Source organism: Phalacrocorax aristotelis, chromosome W (assembly GCF_949628215.1).
Source record: "Phalacrocorax aristotelis chromosome W, bGulAri2.1, whole genome shotgun sequence".
NCBI lineage: Eukaryota > Metazoa > Chordata > Aves > Suliformes > Phalacrocoracidae > Phalacrocorax > Phalacrocorax aristotelis.
This window is the reverse complement of record NC_134310.1, coordinates 20,940,328-20,955,388: the sequence shown is the minus strand read 5'-3', so window position 1 is coordinate 20,955,388 and position 15,061 is coordinate 20,940,328. Positions and strand designations below refer to the sequence as shown.

Below are 15,061 nucleotides of genomic sequence, written 5' to 3'. Positions count from 1 at the left end.
ATCTCCCCCTACCAGAATTACCTTTCCCCTAGTTTCCATGCTTCGGCACCTTCTGGGCCAAGATGTTCCCTGCTATCACTGCTGACTGATTTGTGGCCTTCCCTTATCTTCACAACCTTCTTTGTAGCAGGATGTTCCCACTGTTAGTCCTTGAAGTTCTACTGATTTGTATTCTTTTAGGAGGTTCTTGTTAATGAGACATTCACTGCTAATACCCTCCTATCTGGCCTAAGCGTTATTTGCTACCTTGTTAAAAATCTCAGGTGTCAGTTGCTACTCCTAACTATGATTCTTTCTTAACTACTACTAACTCCTGCACTATTCCATTTCATCCAAGAATAATATACATATATATACATGTGTGAGGTAACACTTCCAGATAGAGCAAGCTAAAAAATTATGATTCAGCTTTTTAGAGAGAGACTGTAGAAAGCTTCCATTTTAACTAACCATAAATTTAAAGAAACAGCTTTTGTCCAGTGGTATTCAGCCACATATTTTATTGATTATGATCAACCCTTCCCATTCCCCACCAGGGAATAATGACTGTGTTACTGTTAGAAAAGATCCTCTAAAACACATTTAAGGCTTAAAGCTGTACGCGCTAATTAACAAAACGCAGTGAACATTTAAGCTGTTAATAGCCACAATATCCCTGATGCATAGACCTTCAGTATGCTAACACTGCACAGCAGGTCTCTATTGTGCATCTCTTTAAGGAAGGTAACTGCGTCAGTTCTTTTCTTGCTTCACTACTGTATGGAAATTGTGTACGCTATTCAGCACGCACTTTCAACTTTTTAAGTCCATGCATATTGCACAGAAGCATTACATCTTGTGTTAGGGTAAGAGACAGCTTTTAACAGGTCTGGCTTCCTTGTAATTTCTTAAATGCAACTTTTCTTCTAAAAAGCATGCACCAACAGGGATCTTGCTCTAAATTTGCATTTCTTGATTGGGAACTTGCTTCTGTGTTTCTCCCCTATGTCTCAAACCACTTGTTACTTTGTAGCAAAGATCTGTTGCAGAAATCACTTTCTTTATAAAGGAGATGTAAAGAACAGAAAATATGCATCACAGTGAAGGCAGACATTGGTTTGCATGAACTCAGGATTTCTCGATATTGTTCTTAGTAGCAGACCATGCACTACTGTGACAGTATTGTCAAGTGAAACTTTAAAAAACTACTTTTTGCTTTTTTTCACCCCCACCTTTGATGAATACCTTGTTTTAATAAACAAAAGCCTAGTTTGTTAAGTTTTAAACCTTAAAGTTAAATGGTGTTCCACAGCTTCCATTAAATAGGGAATGAATAGGTAGTTGGGAGGTGAAAGGAAAAGGACACCAGAATGCATAATAATGAAATATTAAAAACACCCAAAACCAAACAAACAGTATTGTGTGCTCTAGCTACCAGCCCATGGAGATTGCTAGCTAATTAAAACTGAATCCACAATAGGTGTTTCATATACTGTAGTTGTATTGTGTTTGCGTGGCAAGGTTTTAGTAGTGGGGGGGCTACAGGAATGGCTTCTGTGAGAAGCTGCTGGAAGCTTCCCCTATGTCGGACAGAGCCAATGCCCAGCTGGCTCCAAGATGGACCTGCCTCTGGCCAAGGCTGAACCAATCAGTGATGGTGGTAGCGCCTCTGTGATAACATATTTAAGAAAGGGAAAAAAACCTGGGCAACTGTAGCCAGAAAAGAGGAGTGAGACTATGTGAGAGAAACAATTCTGCAGACACCAAAGTCAGTGAAGAAGGAGGGGGAGGAAGCGATTCAGGCACCAACTGAGAAATAGTACCTGTAGGAAGAGTTGCTTATGGTAGTAAAGCAGTAGAGTATTGCCCTAACTGTAAATTATTCTAAGAGGAACCAGATTATTTCAGTTGTTCAGTTAGCCTCTTTCTTTTTCTAAATGCAGGTAAATTAAGACTGCCTCTCCTTTTATTTGAAAGTTTACAGTCTAAACACTTTGCTGTTGTCTTATTCTTAACTACTTGGTTTTTGTTGCACTTTTTAAAATCTGAGGATTGTGAAGTTCTTGTAGAATACTTAAAAATCATGTGCTGTAGAAAACTCAGCATTTTTAAATGCCTCACAGGTAATAAAAAAACCCCAGCCACTTGTGAGTGTGTAAGCAAAAGATTTGCTTACATATGCTTTGAATGAGTTCTAAAAAGTATGTTCTATCTAAATCTAGTTGTGTTGAAAGGAAAAGTAGTTTACAAGATCTGCTGTAAATAATTCAGACATTTTCCCCACCTTGTTCAAGAGAAGTATGTTGTTTATAATTTCCTCAATCTAAAGAATGTCATGACCACACTGAAGTCTCCTATGACTACTAGTAGCAACATCAGTCTATTTTAATGAAATATATTCTTCTCTCCTTTTTCCTCCTCTGACAACCTCTACTTCCCTCCATTTAATAATGATTTTCTTAATTTCAGTCATATGGAGAAACTGCAAAATGTAAAACCAGATATCTGATTACCCTTTAATTTAATGATATTTACCCAGACAATAACTACAAAACTAACATGTACTGTTCTAGGGAAAAATACATTATTAATAATTAAATAATAATTTTTGTCTTGGTCTTTGATTCTTTCTTAGCAGAAAAACTATACTGAGCATGAAACATCTGTCTGTGCTGAAAGCAGGACTTATGTGTTTCAAATGCTTCATTTTTAAATTTCTAAAATGTTTTTTACCTGTCCATCAAGAATGCAGGCTGAATGATAGGTATTTTTTGCACGTTTGTCATGCATCATTGTTTGTCAAGAAAAATGCCTCTGTGTTTTGAGGCTTGTCGGGGCACTGATGGGTGCAAAATCTGAGATTATGGGTTAGTTTAATTTTAGTATTATAGTTTAAACTAAGAAAAGCACAACTCAGCAGCCTTTGCCATAAATTTTACCATTAATCACTTATTTATAAATATAATATTTTTTTTATTTTTGCAGATGTGAATACAGAGTTTGGGAATGTAATGCAGAGTGTAAGTGAAGTGTTTTAAGATCTGAAAGAAGGGTTGATGAGGGGGAAGTTTTCTACTTAGTGTGAAGTCATGTTCCAATTTGTACAGAGCACCTGGGATATTTAGAAATCCAGTCAATTTTTCCTGTTTACTCTTTCATTATGTTCTCTGAACAAATCCAAGTGACATTGGTTTAATGGTGTGTGGGATGTGTTATGCTGTTATGTTTGTAGTATCTCATTCAAGCAGCATGAAATAATATTAGGCATGCAAAATATTGGGAAAGTGGACTGAGCCTTTGTGCAGTGGGACGACAGGGAAGTTGTTAAGGAGGTTTTGCGACAACAGCAAATACTTAGCCATTGTGTCTGTTAGAGTAGTATCTCTTCAGTTGTGAAATACACAATGTTGAGTAGAGCTTGCTGAAGCTAACAGCACTTTCAAATGTTGGACTGCTTTGGATGCTGACGCCTCCTTTGCATAATGGCAGTCAGTAGACTAAAAAGTATTATAATGGACTAATGTTGATTCCAGTAATGTAACAATTTCTGCTTCTGTTAGACCCGCTTTTCAGCATATCATTTTCTCCATATCCAGTTTCTCTTTAGTGTTTTCTGCTAACTGCCTATGTAAAGAAATTTTATTTAAATAGAAGCTTTCTTGCAATCATTATTATTATTATTATAATTGAATCCTGTTTCCTGTTTACAATGGTCATTTTTCTATTTTTAAATATGGTTCTTTCACTGCTCTTCTCAACTTCTTTATTAATCATTCTGGAGGATGGTTAGATGGGAGAACACTGTATGGATAACACATGTTGTTCATAGATTACTGTGACAATGCAAAAATATTGCAAAGTGTGAAAGAAAGCTGTATTCTGTGTGATACAGAGCTTCCTAAGGGCAAATATGCTTCTTTCCATCTTCTTATGTCTGTAGCTGTTAGATAAATGTTGTCTGACCATGTTTAGTTCATTCTGCTCAATTTTTCCACTTAAAATTTGCATAATATATTCTGTTCTCTTACATTTGTTTCAAAAATACTGTATTAAAGTGTAGAAATGTAAATGTTCTCATCCTGATGTACAGTCTAAGCAGCTGAGCACACTAAATAAAAAGCTCGTTTCACAACAGCTATGTTCTGTGCTTTGACATAACAGTTCATAAAGAAAGTGTATTGCAATATGAATTTATAGCAAAACTTTATGCACTTAGTCTGGTAAAGCATGTTGGGGGTGGGGAAGAGAGGAAGCTGTTGTAAACCTCTATAAAGTACAGTAAACAACTACTTTCTCTCCTTTCTAACAAGTTTAAACTATTGAGGTTAAGTAGGTGGGGCAACTGGAAGTAGTTACTAAGGCCAGTGGCATTTTTGTGGTTTAATAAAGGCAGAAACTAATTATTCAGTTTTTATTTAAGTGAAATGATGCCAAAAAGTAGGTTCCTGCAGAGCAGCTGCACTCCTTAAGTGTTACCCTAATTTACCAGACACAACTGTTACAAACAGAACTTTTAAACTTGATATATAGCCACGAAAGTAAGGAGCCCTTTGTCTGGAGTGCATGCAGAACTCCTCCTTTATACAAATCAACTGGCAGATGAAGGACAAAGACGAAAATTTGATTCTTTGAAGTCATAATGGTTATTGAAATGTGTGAAATTCTGGTATTGAAAAGAGAGTGGCTAGCAAGACTCCAAATCCTGGGTGGTTGCTGGAAGCTTGCTGGGAGGTTTTTCTGTGTTTTGACATCAACATTCCATTGCTTGTTCCCCATTTCCTTTATTAAAAAACAAAAAAAAAAAAACAAAAAAAAAAAAAAGAAAAAAGGAGGGAGTGCTAAACAGTAGATAGTTGATAGCGGTTATGTACAGTTTTTGTCTATGCATGGAAAGAAATGCTGTAGGAGAAACATAACACCTTTTTGCACGCCTGACCCGTTATTCAAAAACACTTGGTTTCAGAGATATTTTCAATTGTTTTGTGTCTTTCCCTTGAATTAGAGTTCCATTTCTTGTTTCCTTTGGAATTTGTGCTGTTAAAAGAAGGAAATTGTTTCCTTTAAAAGTCATCTTCATGCTGAATCCTGCTTTCATTGGTGCTGCATCTGTGAGCCAGTTTTTCTCCCTGCTGTATAGCATGTCTATCATTTCTTATTACTCTTTCCAGAACAACTTTACCAGGCTTTCCACTGTGACAAGTGCTTTAAATCATGTAAGTTATAATAAAGACAAAAACTCCTCTTGACCTCTAAGCAATCTGATGCGATTTCTGCTGTTTAAAAAAGTGAGTGTTGTTTTGTCCCTCTCAGCTTATTCCAGGAAGAGCCAAAATGCCTCAAAATTATTATTTAATTTTTTTAATTTAAAATAAATTCAGAGGTTACTATTTAAAAAACCCCAAACCTTTCTATATATATTAAGAAAAACAGAATGGCAAATGCATCTTTTAGGTGATAGCCTGTGTTAAAAATGTGAAGCAGGGTTGTTAATTTTCAGTAAAGCAAATATATACAGTTCAAATCTCAAGTCTTTTACATTGTCACCTTATTATTTAGGATTTTGAATGTCAAACACCTCACTAATATTTTAATATGCTAATATAAGAAATTCAGTAAGGAAGGAACACACAAAAAAAGATAGTAACGTGAAACTAGCTGTCAAAACCATCTTTGTTTTGGAAAGTTGGTTCACAGGTAGTTTCAGTGAGAACTTGAACTCAGAACAAAGCACTAAAGACACAGTGAAGACTTCAACCCAGTACAGCATATTTCTTTTCAAGTATTATGTTGTTTTAATGTCATCTTGGAGTGGGAGCTTTAGCCCATTGAAATGGCACTTAAAGGGCAGTGTCGTGGTTTAGCCGGCAGCTCAGCCCCACGCAGTCGCTCGCTCACTCCCCCACCGGTAGATGGGGGAGAGAATCAGAAGGGTAATGCTCGTGGGTTGGGATAAGAACAGTTTAATAATTAAAATTAAAAGAAACAACAGTAGAAATGCAATGTAAAGGAGAACAACGAGAGGCGCAAAGCCCCGGGGGAGGGGGGAAGGGAGGGGAACGAACCGCCGAAACAAACCGCACACTACACAGCCGCTCACCGCCCGCCGACCCGACGGTGCGCCACTCCTGAGCCACAAACTGCCTCCCCTTAATATACTGGTCATGGTGTCACATGGTATGGAACGAACATGCCATTGGCCAGTCGGGGTCAGCCACCCCCACCATAGCCCTGCCCCTCCCAGCCCCCCGCCATGCAGCAGAGTGCACCTACACAGTGAGGAGAATTAACCCCTTCTCAGTCAAAATCAGCACATTCTCCACCCCTTATTCCATACCATTTACACCATGCCCAGGTCCCATACGATGCAATACAACCTTACCAACCACCACCCCTCCCCTTCCCATCCTTTAACATAATACACAGACATCATTCCCTTAGTTCATGGACCTTCCCTGTAAAATGTCAATTAAAATGTCCATTGAGTTCACCCAGTCCATGACTCTGGGCTCCATCTGTTGTATCAGTCTTTCAGGGTGGGAGAGATGGTGTGTGGCGTTGGGTTGCTGCATACCGAGTCAGTCATCGTTCCATCACTGCTGCACTTTGCTTGTTTCATAGTTGATCTTCCATGGGTTGGGAGGCTCGTACTCTGATATCATTGATACAACACAGAGGTGACACACAATATTATATAGCAGTTCACATTGTGCCATTCAGTTCATTGACTGTTTTCAACCAAAATCAAATCCCCTTGAGGCACACATCGGATTTCTCCATCCTCCTGCATCACCCACCAAGTGCACCCAGGTCCTCGAGCAAAAGCAATCCCACGAATGGGTTTGCCTTTGCCGGAGGCAGGAAGAACCCACACTGTTTTGCCCAGCATACTTTTTGCGTGCACTACAGGGACTCTATCCCCTTCCACAGTATGTAGGATTTCTGACTGGGCAGGGCCAGCTCGGTTGGCAGATCCCCTCGTGTTGACTAACCACGTGGCTTTTGCTAAATGTGTATCCCAGTGCTTGAATGTTCCACCCCCCATTGCTCTCAGTGTAGTTTTTAACAGTCCATTGTACCGTTCAATTTTCCCAGAGGCTGGTGCGTGATAGGGGATGTGATACACCCACTCAATGCCATGCTCTTTGGCCCAGGTGTCTATGAGGTTATTTCGGAAATGAGTCCCATTGTCTGACTCAATTCTCTCTGGGGTGCCATGTCGCCACAGGACTTCTTTCTCAAGGCCCAGGATAGTGTTCCGGGCAGTAGCGTGGGGGACAGAATATGTTTCCAGCCAGCCGGTCGTTGTTTCTACCATTGTCAGCACATGGCGCTTGCCTTGGTGGGTCTGTGGGAGTGTGATATAGTCAATTTGCCAGGCCTCCCCATATTTATATTTCAGCCATCGCCCCCCATACCACAGAGGCTTTACCCGCTTCGCTTGCTTGATTGCAGCACATGTTTCACATTCGTGGATAACCTGTGCAATAATATCCATGGTCAAGTCCACCCCTCGATCACGAGCCCACCTGTATGTTGCATCTCTCCCTTGATGGCCTGAGGTGTCATGGGCCTACCGAGCTAGAAATAGGTCACCCTTATGCTGCCAGTCCAGATCCACCTCAGCCACTTCAATCTTGGCAGCCTCATCTACCTGCTGGTTGTTCCCATGTTCTTCAGTGGCCCGACTCTTGGGGACGTGAGCATCCACATGACGTACCTTTACAACCAGGTTCTCTACCTGGGCAGCAATATCTTGCCACAATGCAGAAGCCCAGATGGGTTTACCTCTGCGCTGCCAGTTGCTTTGCTTCCACTGCTGCAGCCAGCCCCACAGGGCATTTGCCACCATCCAGGAGTCAGTATAGAGATAGAGCACTGGCCACTTTTCCCGTTCAGCAATGTCTAAGGCCAGCTGGATGGCCTTTACCTCTGCAAACCGGCTCGATTCACCTTCTCCTTCAGCAGTTTCTGCGACTTGTCGTATAGGACTCCATACAGCAGCCTTCCATCCCCGGTGCTTTCCCACAAGACAACAGGACCCATCAGTGAACAGGGCATATTGCTTTTCATCTTCTGAGAGTTTGTTATACAGTGGGGATTCTTCAGCACGTGTCACCTCCTCCTCTGGTGATAAGCCAAAATCTTCACCTTATGGCCAGTCCATAATCACTTCCAAGATTCCTGGGTGACTGGGGTTTCCTACTCGAGCCCACTGGGTGATCAGTGCAACCCATTTACTCCACGTAGCATCAGTTGCATGGTGTGTAGAGGGGATGTTTCCTTTGAATATCCAGCCCAGCACTGGCAGTCGGGGTGCCAGGAGCAGCTGTGCTTCAGTACCAACCACTTCTGAAGCAGCTCAAACCTCTTCATATGCTGCCAATATCTCTTTTTCAGTTGGAGTATAGCGGGCTTTGGACCCTCTGTATCCCCGACTCCAAAACCCTAGGGGTCGACCCCGGGTCTCCCCATGTGCTTTCTGCCAGAGGCTCCAGGTAGGGCCATTCTCCCTGGCTGCAGTGTAGAGCACATTTTTTATATCTTGTCCTGCCTGGACTGGCCCAAGGGCTACTGCATGAACTATTTTCTGTTTAATCTATGCAAAGGCTTGTCGTTGCTCAGGGCCCCATTTGAAATCATTCTTCTTCCGGGTCACTTGCTAGAGAGGGCTTACGATCAGACTGTAGTGTGGAATATGCATTCTCCAAAAACCCACAAGGCCCAAGAAAGCTTGTGTTTCCTTTTTGCTAGTTGGTGGAGACATGTCTGCTATTTTGTTGATCACATCCATTGGGATCTGACGACGTCCATCTTGCCATTTGATTCCTAAGAACTGGATCTCCTGTGCGGGTCCCTTCCCCTTACTTTGTTTTATGGCAAAACCAGCTTTCAGAAGGATTTGGACTATTTTCTCTCCTTTCTCAAAAACTTCTTCTGCTGTGTTGCCCCACACAATGATGTCATCAATGTATTGAAGGTGTTCTGGAGCTTCTCCCTGTTCCAGTACAGTCTGAATCAGTCCATGGCAAATGGTAGGGCTGTGTTTCCACCCCGGGGCAGTCGATTCCAAGTGTACTGGACGCCCCTCCATGGGAAAGCAAACTGTGGCCTGCACTCTGCTGCCAGAGGGATGGAGAAGAATGCATTAGCAATATCAATTGTGGCATACCACTTGGCTGCCTTGGACTCCAGTTCTTATTGCAGTTCTGGCATGTCTGGCACAGCAGCACTCAACAGTGGAGTGACTTCGTTCAGGCCACGATAGTCTACTGTTAGCCTCCACTCTCCATTAGACTTCCGGACTGGTCATATGGGACTGTTAAAGGGTGAGTGGGTCTTACTGATGACTCCTTGGCTCCTCAGTTGGTGAATGAATTCATGGATGGGGATCAGAGAGTGTCTTTTGGTGCGATATTGTCGCTGGTGCACTGTTGTGGTGGCAATTGGCACCTGTTGTTCTTTGACCTTTAGCAACCCCTCAACAGAAGGGTCCTTTGAGAGGCCAGGCAAGGTAGACAGCTGTTTAGTTTCCTCCGTGTCCAAGGCAGCTAATCCAAAAGCCCACCTGTACCCTTTTGGATGCTTGAAATACCCTCTTCTTAGGTAGTCTATGCCAAGGATGAACGGAGCCTCTGGGCCAGTCACAATGGTGTGCTTTTGCCACTCATTGCCAGTGAGGCTCACTTCGGCCTCCAATACAGTTAGCTCTTGGGATCCCCCTGTCACTCCAGCAATGGTAATGGGTTCTGCCCCTATCTAGTTTGATGTCATTAAGGTGCACTGTGCACCGGTGTCCACTAAAGCTTTATACCCCTGTGGGTTGCACGTGTGTCCTGGTTTCAGCTGGGATAGAGTTAGATTTCTTTGTAGTAGCTAGTATGGGTCTCTGTTTTGGGTTTGTGCTGGAAACAGCAGTGATAATGTGGAGATGTTTTAGTTGTTGCTAAGTAGCGCTTACACTGATCAAGGACTTTCTGAGCTCCCCGTGCTCTGCCGTGTGCACAGTAAGCTGGGAGGGGACACAGCGGGACAGCTGACCCAAACTGAGCAATGGGATATTCCATACCATATGATGTCATGCTCAGTATATAAAGCTGGGGGAAGAAGAAGGAAGGGGGGATATTGGGAGTGATGGTGGCTGTCTCCCAAGTAACAGCTACACGTCATGGAGCCCTGCTTTCCTGGAGACGGCTGAACACCTGCCTGCCCATGGGAAGTAGTGAATGAATTCCTTGTTTTGCTTTACTTCCATGTGCAGCTTTTTCTTTACCTGTTAAACTGCCTTTATCTCAAACCATGAGTTACCTCACTTTTACTCTTCCGATTCTCTCCGCCGTCCCACCAGGGGGGAGTGAGCGAGCGGCTGCATGGTGCTTGGTTGCTGACTGGGGCTAAACCACGACAGCGTGCAGGCCATCGGATCCACACAGTCCAGTAAGCCCGGTTATCCCTTTCCTCCACCTGGCTGGAGGCAGGGCCCCTCTAGTCCTGATCATGGAAGTCACAACTCACTTCCTGTACATGTGAATCAGGAGTCTCTCTATTACACTTAGAAATAAAATCAGCGCTTCTACTCCTCTGTCTGGGGGCCTGCTCACTGCAAACTGGAGCAGCAGCTTTCCTGGAAGAGCCTCCCTGAGTGACTGTTCTTCCTTGCAGTTGACGTACTCGTGCCTGTAGGGTCGAGGTAGGCTTGCCATCCCACCTCATCATGCCCTCTCCGTGGTCACGCAGGTAGAACCATAGGGTGACCCATGGAGTGTATACTCTCCATTGAGCCAAAGGACGCTTATTCCTAACAGCTGAGACACTACTCTGTCGAGGTGGGGAGCAGGACATATCTTCTCTGAGTTGCTGGACCTCTTGGGATAGTTTCTCCACAGCAGAGACAAGTGAGGAAGAGATATTTGTTTCATAATCCCGGAGTCTATCAATCACCTCCGCCACCATTGGTGTCTCGTCATCTTTCCAGGACATTACTGCCAATGAGTTTGCATGCGAAGACGGTGCGCTCTGTACAAACTGCCGCCACATGGGTCGTGTGCACTTGGCTTCATCTGGATCTTTGGATGACCGTTGATCGTCCAGGTCACCATAAATCACCTCAAGCACAGCTAATTCCCTTAGATACTGGATGCCTTTCTCCATGGTTGTCCATTTTCCTAGGCGATATGTAACATCTTCTTTAAAGGGATACCTTTCCTTCACTCCAGACAGGAGTCGCCTCCAGAGGCTGAGGGCTTGTGGTTTTTTCCCAATTGCTTTGTCAACGCCCCCTTCCCCAGAAAGGGATCCCAGTTGTTTGGCTTCTTTTCCCTCTAGTTCCAGGCTACTGGCCCCATTATCCCAGCATCGGAGCAGCCAGTTGACAATGTGCTCACCTGAAAAATGGCTATAATCTTTTCACATATGTCGCAACTCGCTCAAGGGCAGGGATCAGGTGGTCTCTATTTCATTTATGACTTCTTCATCCTCTCCCCATGACGGCCCTGCTTTTTCATCATCCTGTTCTAAACGAGTTGACGTCCACTTCCAATATTTCTTCTTGTGTATGGGGGCAACTGATACTGGAACGGGTTCATTTTCTGAACCAGCTCCAGTACTTGTCGTGGGGGTTTGAGTGTCTGCAGTGCCTGTCCTCAGGGCTGGAGTGACTACAGTGCCAGTCACTTTGCATTTCAATCCAGAGACCTTCTCTTCCCCTTGGGAGCACTGAATACTGTTGAGCAGGGATCGGTATGTGTTGCTGTACACTTCTGTGGGAGAACTTATCTTGGGCCGCATATCTCCGGGACACAGGGCTCTACACACCCTGGGGACAGTGATGCACAGACATCAATATGATGGATGCAAAATGTCTGTTTATTTAACTGCGTCACACGCTTATATAGCTCTTGCGCTTCCTGTTCCTGCCACTCCTATGGGGAGGAGTCTATCTTTCCGTCACATCCCGTGATCTTCCGGTCACCGATCCCTGTCTATTCCCCTACATCTCCCCCTCCCCATGCCGCTAAAAGTTCTACAAAGCTACTTGCGTAAGCGGATGCATATTGCGGTCAGGGCTATGTTAATGTAACTCTTGCAGGCGCTCCCTGATTTATCTTATAACACAGCATAACAATGGCAGCCCACAAGTAACCCTGGTTACTACACACAACAAGATCCCCCCAATTATTACTATCCAGTCCCAGTTCATATCCCTCTTTTGCTGCCCTTTCCCAGTGTCACTCTCGTTGCAATATTGCTTGCGATCTTGTCAAGGAGCTCATTTCTTTTCCCAATGGTACGGCTAGCATGAGGATCCATGTCAGCAGACCCTGCAAAGAGACAACTCAGAGAGGGATTATTCATTGTACATCCTTGCACAGTTCTGCTTTCACACACTTTGCAGGCACCCATTCTATGCGCCGTTCATTCTCAACCGTGGCGTAGCCCCTTCCCAGGCATCTCAGTTTCCATCCTCTCTCCCATTGCTCACTGCCTGGGAACCTTACTCGTACCTGCGGATAGCGCTCGCCAGCTTGAGCTTTGCCAAAGTGCTTCTCCACTGCTGTAACTTGCTCCTGCCCGCGTATAAAATGATTAAGCGACTATAGTGCACCCATTAAAATAGTTTGCTGAGCTGCTACGGGTATAGCTCCCTTATACCCCTACCCCTCCCCAAGCTGTATTATCTTTGCTTTCAAGGTGCAATGAGCGCGTTCAAGTATTGCCTGCCCCGTGCTATTGTAAGCAATGCTGTGTTTTAATACAATATTCCAAGCTTTACACCATTCCTCGGTACTTCGAGCCTGAAAGCATGGTCCATTGTCTGTTTTTATTTCGGTGGGCTTTCCAAGCCACGCCATCACCATGGTCCAATGCGCAGCCAACTGCATTGCGGTCTGCTTCCGATGTTGAGTAGCCATGATGACTCCACTATATGTATCAATTGTAATTGCCAGGTGCCGTCCGGGGGCCAACTGTGGACATTCAGTAAAGTCAGTCTGCCAGATAGCATTTGCTTCCAGTCCTCGAGGGTTGACTCCTGCCTCCCACAATGGCGAGTGCTGACAGTAAGGACAGGTGGCTACTACTTCTCTTGCTGCTCTTATTGAGATGCCACACTCCTTTGCCAAGGCTTTAGCACCCAGGTGCAGTTGTTCATGCAGTTTCTTTGCCTCCGTCAATGTCCAGACTCCCGCGGCTGCCTCATCAGCCATGCGATTCCCCTCAATCAGTGGTCCAGGCCCCGTCTGATGACTGCGAATGTGAATTACTGTCACAGTTGCACCTCGCTGCGATAAAGCAACGTCTAGCATCAAGGCAATTTCCGTGTGTGGTACACCCTCTCGTTTCATGGACATGACTAATTTATACACACATAAGGAGTCCGTGTACACATTTATATGCCAATCTATATCCTTTCGCAGGGCCATCTCTAGCACTTTTGCTTCTAGCCACTGCACACTTTTACCCCGCTCCTCATATGTCTGGCGCATCCAACTATTCTCTTGTTTCCACACTACCGCCGCTCTGTTCGTCTTCGAGGAAGCGTCTGTGAAATATGTTGGTCCTGGGTGAGGGGTATCCAAAACTCTACTATCCACACTTAAACCCACCACTTTGGCTGTCTCGGCACACCTCTATACCGTGCCTGTGGCGATTTTTCCTGGGTACGAGTATACCGCCAATTGTATATCCTCTTCACTCTCTACCACCTTCCGCCATTTCTCCCCATTCCACGGCACTGTCAGCTTATCTGGCTCCTTCCCAAAGATTTCCTTGCTTTCCCTTCACAGACGCCAAATCATTCCCCTGGCTACCTTGACTTTTGTGGAGAATGCATCCTTGGGAACCTTCTGATATACCCATCGCAGTGATTTTTCTTCCCCAGCCCGTATTTGATACAGTAGTCCTAGTCCTCCACCGGCGGTCAGAATCCAACCTGCGATTAATTCCTCCTGAGTGTCCCGCCACCATACTCCTTCCTTTTGCATTCGACGTTCTATCATCTGCAACTGCTGGACTGCCTCGGCGTCTAAACTCCTGGCCTCCCATGGGTCGGTCCCTTCCAGCAACGCATAGAAAGGTTTCATCTCCTCACTGGTGACACGCACAAACGTCCGCAACCACTGCAGTGCTCCTACCAGCTTCTGTACATCGTGTAAATTTTTGACCTTAGGTGTAAGTTTAATGGGCCGAGCTTGTATGCAATCCCCTTCTATTCTAGCACCCAGAAATCCACACACTGGTCCTTGTTGTACCTTTGCCTCAGCTACCTTGAGGCCCTGTCCCTCAAGGCCCCTTTGGGTGTCTGAAAAGACTTGTTCACATAACCCCTCGGTGGGCGCAGCTATGAGGACGTCATCCATGTAGTGGATCATGTAGATTCTCTCCCGATACTGTCGCCTGCCTTACTGCAATGCAGAAGCCACATACCTCTGGCAGATCACTGGAGAGTTTTTCATCCCCTGCGGAAGTACTGTCCACTGCCATCTACTACCTGGTTCTGCGCGGTTCACCACGGGCAGAGTAAAGGCAAATCTCTTTCTATCATCTGGATGTAGCGGAATGCTGAAGAAGCAGTCTTTGATATCTAAAATAATGACTTGCCATCCCTTTGGGACAGCACTCAGATCTGGTAGGCCGGGTTGGAGAGGCCCCATGTCCTCCATTTGCTGATTTACTGCTCTAAGGTCATGCAGCATCCTCCATTGGTTTTTATCTTCCTTTTTTATAGCAAATATAGGGGTGTTCCAGGGGCTCATCGAGGGCTCTAGGTGTCCCGCTTCGTACTCTCGTTTTACTATAGCTCTTACAGCCTCTATTTTCTCTGTTGTCAGGGGCCACTGCTCCACCCAGACGGGCTGTTCGGTTTTCCACACCAACTTGTGCTGACGAAGCCCCTCTGAGGCAGTGGCCCCTATGCTAAATTTTTCAACCCGATCCCCATCTGGGCAAGAGCGTCCCGCCCCAACAAGGGGCTTGCTACCCCATCTGCTACTAGTATGGTCACTACGGCCGTGAGGAGCTTCCCTGCCTCCTCGTCCATGACTTCGAGTTTCACAGGGCAAGTACTAGTCCTCGTCTGTTGTTCTCC

General features: G+C 44.7%; 2 long non-coding RNA genes across 4 annotated transcripts in view; both read left to right on the top strand.

The window, feature by feature from the left end:
- Window positions 1–15,061, top strand: part of LOC142049655 (uncharacterized) — a 923,484-nt gene that overhangs the window by 282,891 nt on the left and 625,532 nt on the right. The window lies entirely within an intron of this gene.
- The window catches only part of LOC142049654 (uncharacterized), a 73,750-nt gene that overhangs the window by 40,850 nt on the left and 17,839 nt on the right, over window positions 1–15,061 (top strand). The window lies entirely within an intron of this gene.